The sequence below is a fragment of the Glycine soja genome, chromosome 10 (assembly GCF_004193775.1).
Source record: "Glycine soja cultivar W05 chromosome 10, ASM419377v2, whole genome shotgun sequence".
Classification (NCBI taxonomy): domain Eukaryota; kingdom Viridiplantae; phylum Streptophyta; class Magnoliopsida; order Fabales; family Fabaceae; genus Glycine; species Glycine soja.
In genome coordinates, this window is record NC_041011.1 from 3,262,486 (window position 1) to 3,276,651 (window position 14,166).

The 14,166-nt window shown below is 29.6% G+C and overlaps 1 long non-coding RNA gene across 1 annotated transcript; it reads right to left on the reverse strand.

Moving 5' to 3' along the window:
* Window positions 1–4,648: 4,648 nt before the first annotated feature.
* Window positions 4,649–8,222, reverse strand: LOC114370516. The gene is made up of 3 exons (XR_003657843.1): window positions 7,871–8,222; window positions 7,689–7,760; window positions 4,649–4,706 (listed from the first exon to the last, which is right to left on the reverse strand). It is a non-coding gene; the product is annotated as an uncharacterized LOC114370516 (long non-coding RNA).
* Window positions 8,223–14,166: the final 5,944 nt, after the last annotated feature.

Genomic DNA, 14,166 nt, shown 5'->3' on the forward strand with positions numbered 1-14,166 from the left:
TGAAATATTTTTCCTGAAAGCGAAAAGACCAATAACCACAACATTAATTTGGCATATTTTTGAGGGAAAAGTAAATGGTGTCCTGGTTTGTGGGTGAAGGCCTCGATAGGGTTTAAAAGGAGGCGGAGGAGGAAAAAGGAGAGGCAAATAAGGTTTCATGTCCGAATCCCACATTGAACAAAAAGGAAACAAAAAAACGAGTGTCTCAGTCTCACGAAATGACTTAAGAGAGTTAAATTATTTATTCTATATTTTTTTCATCATATTTATATGTTCTTTGGAAAAAAAATTCCCTGGCTTAAATTCCACTCTGTTTATTATAATTCATTATTTAGTAGTGATTTCCGGGTATACATTATAAGTGGATAGAAGTGACAGATAGAAAGAAAAATATGATATTAGATGTATAATAAAACAAAAAAGAGATAACATTAAATGAGATAAAGAGAAAAGTGGGTATATTAAAATAATCATTGATTATTATTTATATTTTATTACAAGTATTCACGGTGACTTTCTTCACAATATAGTCTGCCCAAAAGAGGTGGGGTTCCACTGTCAAGAAATTGAGGAGTGCAGGACAATGAAAGGAAATAAATAAATAGATAATAAAAGAAGGAAAATTGATAGTACATACCGCTTACTTTTTTGTCTGTACTTACTATTTATAAATATAAAGCACGGGAAATAAAAAAAAACAATATAAATGTTCTTGGTTAAGAAATTCGGTAATGAAAGTTTTCTTTCTCTCATATTTCCTACTAAAAAAGTGATTTATTTATAAACAAATTCATAATTTTCTTCAAAATATTTCCTACCCCTGTTGGGCTTTTACCCAACCAAACTACCATCACACACCTAATTAAACAGAAGCTAAACAACTGAAGAAATCTACACTATTAATCAAAACTTGAACAAATTTTGCACCTAACTAAGCAATCATAACACCTAATAATCATAGCTTGATCAGAATACGAATTCGGCACCCAGAGCACAACTTTTCATTAATATAATAGCAGCCTGTGCGAGAGCTCATGACACCAAAATAACCTACCAAAGCTCCTCCCTTAACTAACTAGAAAACTAATAGTACTAGATGAACATTCACCAACTTTTTGAGAGCAAGTTTCAGTGATAGATTATGTGTAATCCCACCATATTTTTGGAGTAGCAAACCAACGGCTTCCTTATCAACTTTGGCTTGTATATATGGTGAGTATCTCCCTCCTCAAGTTTTCAACTACCCCTTCAATCTTGGAAAGTCAAGATAAATGGAAAATGGTTTCTTCAAATTGAAGATAAAAGAGTAAAGACTAGCTCCTCTCTCATACAATTATTTGAACTTAATTACTAAAAAAATTAAAACTAGTGCCAGAACAATCTATATGTAATTTTTAAGAATTCCATCATTAAAATTTAGTGATCCCAGAATTACTGAGGAAAAAACAATTTTCCATCGTCATAAGTCACTAATTCATTCATTTTTAGGTGATTATCCTTTTCCCAAGCTTCTTGAAAAACCAGAAAGCACATCCAACCAATATTAAACTTTTACACCATCGAGGCTATCAGCAAACATAGCAACTTATAATTAGAACTTGATAAAAAAATAAATAATAATAACAACTTAATGGAAAGAAGAATTATGCACAAAGGGGTATCCTAAACCCAACTACAACAAGATATGTTCATGAAAGTGAAGAGGACAAACAAGAGGTCCACTACTCATATGATGACATGGAAGACATTTTTAGCCTAGCCTGAAGCCACAGCCAACTCCTGACCTTAGTCATGTCAATCACCTCAGCTAAATCCAACTATGCTAAATTGTATACATATTTGATTTCTATATATGTTGATAAATGAACCATATGGTGCAAAACACCAAATATGCTTCCGGCACTCCATGAATTTGTTTCCATGTGGCAATCGTAGATCTACCAAAACTGGTCTATTCTATTTAGTAGTAGAACCGTATTTACCCAACTATAATAGAAAAATCTTTGCCAAATGCTATAAGACACATTACAAGAAAATCACTCACCCCTAAAATTATATATGATCACGGAAACAACTTTTTTCTCTAGATAAATTTTATTTTTAAGGTATTCTATCAATAATTACCAATCAAAATATTTGGATGCATGTATATCATATTTTTAAGGGTCATCAGGTCTGTTTAGATAAGCTTATATATCAATACTTTTAGGAAAGAAAATAAGAAGATAAAAATAAAATAAATTTTTTCATAAGTTAAAATTAGTTTATGTATAGGTTAAAAATAATCATTTAAATAGATTAGATAAAATAATTTTTACAAATTAGATCATACATAAGTTAATTTTAACTTATTGAGAAACTCTTTTTATTTTTTTTTCTTTTTATTTTATTCTCTTACAAGTATTTTTAGAAAAATTTATCCAGATAAGTCTTCAATAATATCACATTTTGAAGGTATTTTTATCAAGAGAAACATTTACAATCACTATTCTCAATAACTAATTAAAAGGGCCAAGCCAATTCTTGATAACATCGATCTTAAACAAATATCTCTACAGGCAATGAAAGGTTAACCTACACATTTGTGGAAAGTGAACTCAAAGAAGCAACATGTAACAGTAGTAAAATCTTGGGTTTAGACGGTTACAGTTTCAAATTCTTTCAAGAAGTTTTGAGAGCTAGTCAAAAGTGATATCTGCAACATGATGGCTGAATTTCACTCTAATGGAAAACTAGAGAGGTGATGCAAGTTTCAACTCTTCCTTCATTTGCTTAAATACCAGATTAAAATAGGAGAATACAATTCAAATAGAGGAATTTTGACCAATCTCCTTACTAGGTAGCGTCTACAGAGTCCTAGCAAAAATACAATCAGGTGGGCTTCAGAAGGTGTTCAATTCAGTTATTTCTGAAAACCAATCCACTTTCATAAAAGATAGGCAAATCCTCGATGGTACATATATTATTTCTGAATGAGGTGATTAATGACGCAAGATCGAAATTATAATACATTCTCCATCTTTAAAATAGACTTTAAAAGGCTTATGATTGGATGAGCTAAATCTACTTAGACTACATGTTGATGAGACTTGACTTTAATGACAAATGGCGTGGCTGTATTTCTGAATGTCTCTCAACGGCTACTACATAAGTTCTAGCCAATGGTAGTTCAATAGAGGAATTTTCATTAGAGGGGGACCTTAGACAAGGGGATGTTCTCTCTCCTCTTTTTTCTGATTGCAACACAAGGGATCTTAGTGGAATCATAAGATTGATAACAAAAAAGTTTTTTTAGGGGATTCAAGATTGAGGGGGCCGGGAACATATTAAAATTTCTCTTCTAAAATATGCAGATGTTGTGCCTCTGATTGGTGAATACAAGGACAATCATATTTTTTTAGCCTGTCTAATGGCTAAAGGTAAACTTCTACAAGAGCAATATTTGGTTGGTATTAATTCAAACCCATAAAAGTGGCAGAAAAGGCTAATTATTTTGAATTGCGAAACTGATTATCTACCCAACAAGCATTTCGGTATTCTGGTGGGAGTTAATCCTAGAAAATTAAGCACTTGAAAACCATTGTTAGATAAGATGAAAAACTTGTTATCTTCTTAGAACAAGTATATTTGTTTTGGAAGTCGTATCGCTATCCTCAACTCCTTTCAACTGGCCGGTCTCCGGTCTTCCAATATACTTTGTGTCTATCTACAAAGTTCCAAAGACTGTAATTCACTCTCCTACTAAATAAGATTCATAAACAGTTCTTGTGGTGAAATGGTGAGGGAAGGGGGTAAATTGAGAAACGGTTTCTCAAGTCAAAACATGAGGAGGCCTAGGGTTAGTGCTTTGTTTATTGGTTGTTGTTGGCAAATGTATTTCATTGAATGTGTTCAATATATGTTTTTAATCATTGTTCAATATATGGTTCTAAAAAATGCATCAGCACTTGTTTAATTTTTATAAAATATTTATTTTTTCAAAACAATATATATTCTGTCAAGAAAGCTAAAATATACAAATAAATCATCTTTATCCGATCCCAATCTTCGACAAGCACAACAAATTTGAGTAAGCAGACAATTGAACTAATTATATAGATAACTAAACCTTTTTTGTTTTGATTTGTAAATTTGAGATATATCTCGACCGATAATTATTGATTAAATTCTTTAGGTACTAAAATCTATTTAAAGACTATCTTTCCTTACGGCCATTATATTCACTTATTCCAATCAAATCCATATATTAAGGGTCTAAAATTTAATTTTAGAAACATCAAATCTGCAATAAAAATCTTATTAGTATTATCATTCCAATAAAATTTAATTTTAGGCTTATAGTTTTCCTGTGTCGTTTATCTTTGATGGTATTCTAAAATCTAATGTATATGAGTACCACTACACCACTTTTGTGGTGTTACGCTAAAATAATAGTTAAGACTCATCAAAAGCCTTGAATTACTAATTAGGCTTTTCTCCTTTAGCATGTTACTTAAGAATTCGAATCCTATTATTTCTTCATTCAAACATTTAACGAAAACCAATAGTAAACTAAGATTTTCATCTTTATTTTTCAAGTCACTTTGCAATATATAACAAAATTCCTTTACATGATCAATGATTATATATTGGGGAGGTGAGTTGCCTACCTGGTGTCCGAGACAAGTATTGGTCTAACAATTTTCCCTTCACATAGTCGATTCACTCTGCATATATCAGAGAAAATCACAACTTTTAATAAGTAGTTCAAAATTTTTAACCTGTTAATATAACTGACATACTCAGATATGCGATAACCAATAGTTAAGCACAAATTTCTTCTCTGTCTACACATTAATTTACAATGAAGATGTAGTACTCATCATTGATATTTGGATTACATATAGAAAAAGTCATCCATAAATCAAATTTAAAGATAGCACTAAATGTATAAGGTAAGGGCATACGAGTTTCAATTGTTTTAAATAATAAGCAAAGTTAAAAACACAACTACATCATTGCAAGACAATGAACCTGATTGAATATATAATTTATAATGTGCCACTGAAAGGAGTAAGTGATTCAGAGAGGGCATATTCTATAAATCTGACTATCTGCTATTGGGAAGGCTATGAAATTTGAACATATATTTTGTTTTCTTTTTTTGTTTAAACGTTAAAGAAAAAAATGATGAAGCAGTTGAAGCCAGAATTTACCCTTAGCTATAACCCAATATTTCTCCCTTTACGTTATTTTTATCATTCAATTAAATATTTCCTGCCTTCTCGTCTCATGAATTACAAGGAAATATATATACCTAGTAATGTGTTTGCTAGCGCACGTATTTAACATTTACAACATCAGAATAGTGGCAGGCCACAAAAGGGGATATTAATATTAAGATTTTCAGACGAAAATATTCTTAACTTCAGTTCTTTCATATTTTCCAACATACAAATAATGGTTGATTAACTATTTATGAGATGCATACTAATTAATTGTGTATATAACATTTTTTTACTAACTTCTATTTAAAAATAATACCAAAGAAAGCCAAATATCAGATGTTCAACTTATATATATATATATATATATATATATATATATATTCCTTAAAAAAAACTTATATATAAATCTGATACAAATTCCATTTGAAATCTCACCACTCAACAGTAACAAACAAGTATTTTGCTCCATAATGCCTAAATTAATTAAATCGAAATTTCATTGAAAAGTTAGTGTAAATGAAATAAAAACATAAATACCTCTTTCATCCAATTAATCCATAACCATTCGATGAAATGATGTTCCCCTCAAAAACTCACTGGTACCAGAGGGATTCATAGCAATTGGATTAGCATTAGAAAGACAGCAAAAAGAGGGGCTTTGTATGGGTGAAACTGAAAGATAGGGTAAATTGTGGCGAGGGCCGGCTTTTACTAGAAATTGGGAAATATAAAGCTGTTATAGAATGACTAAAAGCCCCTAAAAAGTGTAAAACTGGCTTGCTTAAGCAAAAAAGAAAAGAAAAAAAAAGGCAGGCTGAAAAAGGTTGTGAAAAAGAAATGAAATGAAAAATATCCAAAAGAAAAAGGTTTATCTTGTTTAAAATTCAACTAATTATAGCTACAACACAAATTAGAATAGTCGATTCTGTCACCTCGGGTCAATTTCTCCATATGCCTACAGAAAAGGACGTGGTTAAACGTTAAACAAATAGAAAGCTAAGAAATTAAGAGAACCCTTTTGCAATTTTAAACTAATTAATAAGTAATTTCACATATAATTTTTTAGTATTGTTCTTGTACATACCCTTTTGTTTAATATTTTAAAAATACGAAGTAACACAATTGGAACGGTTAAGCTTTTTTTTAAAAAAAATAATTGTAAGGATTTTATATTTATTTATTCCCTTTCCCATGCCTGAGTGAAGAAGAAAGAAAGAAAAAGACCTCGCTTGAAATCTAGGAAATTTGTGACCTAAAAATTTATAAGAGAGAAAAACGGAAAATTGATCCAAGATAAGGGAAAGATAATTCCTCCCCACTCGTAAAATGCATTTGGGATTTCTTTTCGTAAATTCAAAAGATATTTGTTTAAATTAAGATTCTCCAAAATCATATATAACGAGATATTTTTTTTGCAAAATAATTTATGAAAATGATAAATTATTTATTCTAAAAGAAAAGGATCCGATGAAAATTTTAAAACCAATATATGCCAATAAGGATTAGATTAATGTTCAAAAATTTTGAAAAAATGTACAAAAAGATAATAAAATAGGTATAACTATTTTTTGCTGCAAAAGAATTAAAAAAATCCAGACAATGATTTTTAGTAATTAGCTTATCTACATATCTATTTTTTTATATAATTAAGAAATTAAGAAAACTAGTCTTGATTTCAAAACATAACAAAAGACATTAAAAACTTAATAATTTCACAAATTTTTATTGTGGAGATTAATTAATTAACTTCTGGAGTCATGTATATTTTGTTCAGAGCATGAAAAAAAGTTGCACAATAATTTTGAGATTCAATCTTAAATTTAATTACTATATGCATGTCAGTTAAATTTTTTAACAAATATTATTAATGAATAAATATTTCATATGAAGATATGATATTAAAAAATATTAAAATTACCATCACGAATAAACATGCATATAAAGGGCACTCCAATTCATCAGACAAAAAGAAAAAAAAAAGTGCACTCCAGTAATTAAGGTAAGAAATGTAGGAAACAGCTAGTGCAAAGCTACCTCTTATAAATATGCTACTTTTAATGACATTTCTTCCAATTATAGGCCATGAGCAAAACATTTTCTATGCTTTAAATTAAAAGTCATTGAACAACATGGCATTACATATTGACTACTAATGCATATACTTATGTGCAAGAAATTTTCTACAACTACAAGGAGTCAATATGTGCAATTTGATAAGTTATAAGCACGAGGTTTTCATCATACGAGTTATGACACATAGTGGGATCGACGATTTCTTAAAGTTAAGCAGCAGCAGTAACAACAACAACACAATCAGATTGCAAGCATTATGAAATAACCTCGACTTCTTAACCCTCATAATCCTGATCTTATTCCAATAGAAATGTCTAACGGGGCTTAAGGGAACTAATTAGAAGGTACTGAAACCAACAAATTAAATTAGAAGTAACTCTTCAAGTTTGTTAACTGATTAACACTCACATGCATGTGCTTGAAGTGCAGGTCGCCAGACCCAGTAATTGGTTGTCTTCATGACACAACGCCTCTGCCCCTCTGCAATGTCATAGCTGAAAGTTAATTATAACAAACATATACTCCTAGCTAGCTAGTAAAGAAGAAAGAAATGATAAAGAACCTGTAATTAATATGACATTAGAGCTTACCTTTTTCACTCTCGCGTCCAACTTGTTTTGCACTCTGGTTAAGTTGTATATGAGTCAACATAATTTAGAGAAATTAAAGAAATTTTTTAATCAATTGCTCAAATTCAGACAAATCAAATGTCATGGGCCAATTTATGTAACGGGTGGTCTGGCATACACTAACTGTATGAAATTGAAAACAAGTGAGAGGTGCATACATACATACATGCATCCTCGAACATTGAAAAATATGAAATTAAATGATGAGAGCTAGGCTGCGCGTTTTGTGTGTGTCCTGATACATTTGTGTCCAGATGCATTCCCCTCATGGTTCATTCATTTAGGTGCAAATCTTCCAAATTAAAAAGACAATTTGCATTTCTAATTTGTTCTTAATAAAAAGACAAAAGGATTAAAAAGAGTCCCATTTCACACTAGTTAATAATTGGTGGAACAGGTATATGAGATGATGAAACCTTGGACATTTACCAGTACTTTGCATTTATCCAGAATCCAGCACCCAACTAGTGGTCAACTTCGATTCTAACGCTCCTATTGTAACATGTGCCAATACTTGCAGGTGATCATCATGTACTAACTATTTGTTCAATTCTCTTCTAATCCAAAAATCACAAGTCGGGGCGTTATAGAAAACACATTCAAAAAAGTTAATAATGATAAATTAAACAAAAACACAAATTTCAAAAGACAAATATTGTAATATTATTCTAAAATAACCCAATATCACAATTAAAATTATTTATTGTAAATCTAAAATGTAATTTATACTATATTTAAGGATTTTTTTTGTGATTTCTAAATATAATGTAATTTATGGAATAAAAAAATATTTATTCATTATAAAATTTAATCCGTGTAATATACAGGTTAAAATACTAACAGTTCTATATGTTTAAAATTTTATTTAAATTAAAAATGCTTAATTATATAATATACGAGATACATATTCTAGTTATTTTAAAATGGAATGATGAATAAATTATTAATTTTAAAATTTATAAGAGTCAAAGGCGAATGGGAAATGTTTAATTAATCATGTGATTCAGATTTGGGAAAGTTGCGGCCAACATGGGTTTGCCAATTAATTAATCCACAAAGCTTTTCTGTTTTAGGCAGCATTATATTCTAACACTTGCTGCTTAGGTTTATCCTAGATTTACTTAATCTTTTTAGAACACGCAATTTCTATATACTCCATTTTAAAATTTGTCCTAGGTTTCTTTTAAATTTCATCGAGAAAATGTTCCTTAACTAATAATATTGGATCCAGAATTCCAGAAGCTTTAAAGTGTTTAAACCATATGCCACTTGGCTTTCAACGCTAGTAGGATGCAATGTACTAACGTCCTATTGGAGCAACAAACAGAATAGACATCAGAAAAGCAAAAATTAAGCGCGTCAATAGATGACAAATCTACACATCAATTCAAGTATTCGCTCCCCCTTTTTTGATATATTCATGTATCTCGTCATAAACAATAAGGTGCACAAGTGGGGATTAATAAAATGTCATAGACCAAAGTAGACCCTAATGCAGGTTTAAGCAAGTTGCTCATTATTTATCTGCAAGTTGATTCGTTTCACTGCAATAAATAATTTGAACACTCTCGTGCGCAGTTTATTATATTTTCCCTTTTTATTGATGTAGATTGTAGAGTGACCAGATTCACGTATACTATATATTGCATCACCAAACCAACAAGAAGACACGAACAATTTCACTAGCTAGATCCTCTGGCTGCTCTGCTGACAATAGAAAAACACAAATTTCAAAACCCAAAAAGTTCGTGACAGGGATACAATGCTGCGCATCTGGTTCAATTCGAATGATCTTTAAAATGTTTCGAACATTCGACATGTTCATTGTACCTGTGCTATATGTTGTGTTAGGATTTGCAATTTAATTAAGCCACAGTCACCACCTTTCCAAATATGCTAAATAATTCTACTCTTTGACCCACGTGCCTGATTTAATTAACTTCTTTCAAAATGAGCGGGAGAGCAATTTTGGACAAAAATTATAATGATTTTCGTCATTCTTGGACAAAAATGACCACTATATAATTATATTCATTAATATGATGTTAAAGTAAGTGAATTTTTATTAATTATTTAGGTAAATTTTTTACATTTAAAATATATATAAATTAAATAAAACAATCCAAATATAGACTAAACTTTGAGAAACGTTATAATAAAGCAAGGAATTAATCTGTATCCCATGTCAATCTTCAACAAGCACAACAAATTTGAATTAACAGAAAAATTAAGGAACCAATTATATATAGAGAGAGAATATAAAATCTAATTTTAGAAACATAAAAGCTTTGAAGTTTACTACTTAGGCTTTTCTCCCATAGCATGTTTCTTAAGAATTTGAATCCTGTCTTTTCTACAGAGAACAATTCAAGCATATACGTAAAACGAATAATAAACTAAAGATTTTCATTATTTCATGTCACTTTGCAATAGATATAACAATTAATTACATGGTCAATAATTAAATATTGGGGAGGTTTTACATACCTTGTTTCCGAAGAAGTTGATCGAACAATTTTTCCTTCACAAAGTCCACTCAGCACTAAAGAGAAATTAAATCAGAAAATTTTCAGAAGCAGTTCAATGCTTTTAATATCTTAATAACTTCTGACTGGCCCGCTCAGACATGTGATATGCAGTAATTAAGTACAAGTTTCAATTGTTTACAAACTAATTTACAATGCGCAGATGTACCACAGATCATCATTGATATTTGGATTACATAAATACAAAGACCCATCCATAACTCCAATTTAAAGATAGCACGCACCAAATTTATAAGGTAAGACTGTACGTAAGAGCGCACCCGAGTTTCAATTGTTTTAAATAATGCTAGTATTATATTTCGTGCTTTTCAATTGAGGCACACATCGTGTGCTTTAATAATTGTACATTAATAAAGCATTTCTTGCCTATAATTTTTTTTTATAAAAAAAATACTATTATATAACCCAAAGAAAAGGCACAAATACATCATTGCAAGACAATTAGACTGGTTGAATACCTAATTTAATGATGAAAATTAATGATTAATTGGATCTATTAATGACATCTGACCTCAAATATGAGCGTAACTCCCATTATGGCCCATTAGAAAAATGAGTACATACTCCAAATGATTATGATCAAGAAGAGGTTGAACATGATAGCTAGGTATGAATTGATCAATATTCACCCAGTTCTTCCTAAAGAGACCTAATCTTTGTGAAGTACTAGTACTGATCAGTTTTGTTGGTTGAATTGTTCATGTAAACCCTCCAAATAACAATCATGGTTCAAAATAGGTGGTGTTTCGAGTTATAACAATCGCATGGTAACAAAAATTGCAATCACACGAGTCGCATTTGTCCACAATTAATTCCATCAATGTCAAAAATAGCAACGAAACTGCGGCAACAACCATAATTTAGAAACATGATAACAACTGCAAATGAGGAGTAAATCACACTTGCACTATAATCTCCTTCGACGTAGAATTTAGGAGCTACGAAGCAACAAGCAACAATGTCGTTATTGTGTTTCCATCCACGAATCCGATATTATTCTTGGCTTGAAAAGTCATTTTATTCATGACATGCTTCCATGAGTTAATCAGTTAATGTTATCTGCCTCATGTGGCTGAAACAAGGCTCAAACCAAGATTATCAGAGGGGTGAACGAGGAACTCCATGAATGGATTTCAATAAAGGGGCGCAAGAACTAAGAGTTTTTTTTTTTTGATGATTAAACTAACTGAGAGTATGCAATCAAAGAGAAGATGCAAAAGCTAAAAGAAAACTTTTCATATGAAAGTTTGTAACAAAGAGAGAAAAATTAATTATTGTATTCTGAGAGGAAGTGAACTGAAAGTGAGAATAGTTATAATTAACTAACAGCAAACTCTAAGCTGACAACTAACTAAATGAGAAAGTTTTTGTTCTACATATCTAGAAAATGGAAAATATAAAGATGACTGAAAGCCTATAAAAACTGTAAACTTACTTGCTTAAGCTATAAGACAGAAAAAAGAAAAGAAAAAAGCAGACCAAAAGAAGGGCTGAAATGAAACAATAATAGTTAGCTTTTTAGTTTAGAAAATAAAAATAATAGTCATGATTTCACAATATAACACCATTAAAATTTGAAATATAATTACGCTATCATAATATAAAATAATTTTATATTATCATTGAATATAATAAGTATATTAATTTTAAAATAATTATATAAAAAATCATATCAACAATAATTTTTATTGGGTTAATAATATAAAAAAATTATATTAATAATACATACTCATTAAAGTCTTAAAATTTTAATATATGCACTAGTGTTAATTTGTGAGGATTAATTTCTTGATATATATATATATATATATATATATATATATATATATATATATATATAAATTTTGAGAGCATGAAAAAATTCCTTAATGAAAAATAAATAAAAAATATCCAATAATATTAGGTTCCATCTTATATTCTTCAATTCACATCAAGCAAATTTTCTAAAGAACATAAAATGAACTCCAGTAATTAAGGTAAGCAATGTGGAATTTGTTAACAAATAGTTCAGATAATGGTTAAGTAGGAAATGTAAAAGCGAGCTGTCCAGCTGTTATATATCTTTTAGGAAATATTTAATTCTTCTAATTATATATATATAGGTGATGTGTAAAACATTTCATGTGCTTTAAATTAAAAGTCATAAACAACATGACATTACATATTGACTACCTACGCATATAAACATGCATGAAAATTTCTGTAAGGGGTCAATATGTCAAAAATTATAAGTTATATTATAAGCATGAAGTTTTCTGCATACGAGTTAATATATATATATATATATATATATATATTGGGATGATTTCTTAAATTTTATGTCTAAATGGGTTTATAAAATACACTCTTCTTAAATACACTCTTCCTTTATTTTCTATTTTTCTTATTTTATCTTTTTTTATCTTTATCTTAATCTTTTATTTTTCTTATCTTTTAGTTTTATTTTCTTATTTTCTTTATCTTCTATCTTTATCATCTTTTTATTTAAATCTTTTATTTTTTCTTCTATTTTAATATTTAAATATTTATCTTATCTATTATATTTTTTTATCTTTATTTTAAATTTTTTATCTTTTACTTTTAAATTGGATTTGTATTAATTCAAATACAAACAGAATCCATGTGAATTAGATACTCTCACCGAATACTTTACTACTTGTGATAATTTGATATACTTACCAACGAGTTAACAAAGATTAAAAAACTAATTAAAAGAAAACTGGCATACCATATTATAGTTCATAATCAAGAGAGAAGAACTCATCTATTTTTTTATTTGTAAGAATTGAATATAAAAGATTTATTATTTGTAAGAATTGAATATAAAAGATTTATAATAACTCACGTGGTCTTGTATTTCTTGAAATTTCTATATATACACGGTTGCAAATGTGCATGCCCGTCATGCTGTGCTTGAAGTGCAGTTTCCAGTAATTGGTTGTCTTCAGGACACAACGCCACTGCCATTATTAGAGTTGTTACAAACAAACACTAGCTAGTAAAGAAGGCGTAGATGATAAAGACTAAAAAGCCTGCAATATGAGATTAGTGCTTACCTTTTTTGGCTCGGTTGTGCAATTTGTTTTTGCTCTCTCGTTAAATTATATATGCATCAATGTCAAAAGTGGGAACAGATATATATCATCTAGAGAATCGAAATTTGAAATCCTCATATATCACTCAATTGCTCAAGTAAATTAGCAGCCACATTCAGACAAATTCAATGTCATTGCCAACCAACTTATGTAACCGGTGGTCTGACATATATACATTAAATTGTGTGAATTTGAAAACAAGTGGTAATTAGACAGGTGCATGCATACATGAATTCTCAAACATTGAAAAAGATGCAATTTGATGAGATGAGAGAGAGAGGCTGCGTGCGTACCTGTGTTTTGTGTACAGATACATTTGTGTCCGAATACATATTTAGGTGAAAATCCTGCAAAGCATGATTTGCAATTCTAGTTTCTTGCTAAAAACACAAAAGAGAAAAGAGCCCCATTTGACACTAGTTAATGACACAAAGACGTACGAACAAACGAATATGTGTGTCTGAAAAATTATGATTTGCTGCAAATTTTGGTTAGTTTTTCATTTAGGGTTTAATTAAAATTTAAGCCCTTCAAAATTTCACAGGTTTAAATTTTTTAAATGATTTATTATAAAATATTTTTGTTAATTTACTACTCCCTCTGTTTTTTAATAAGA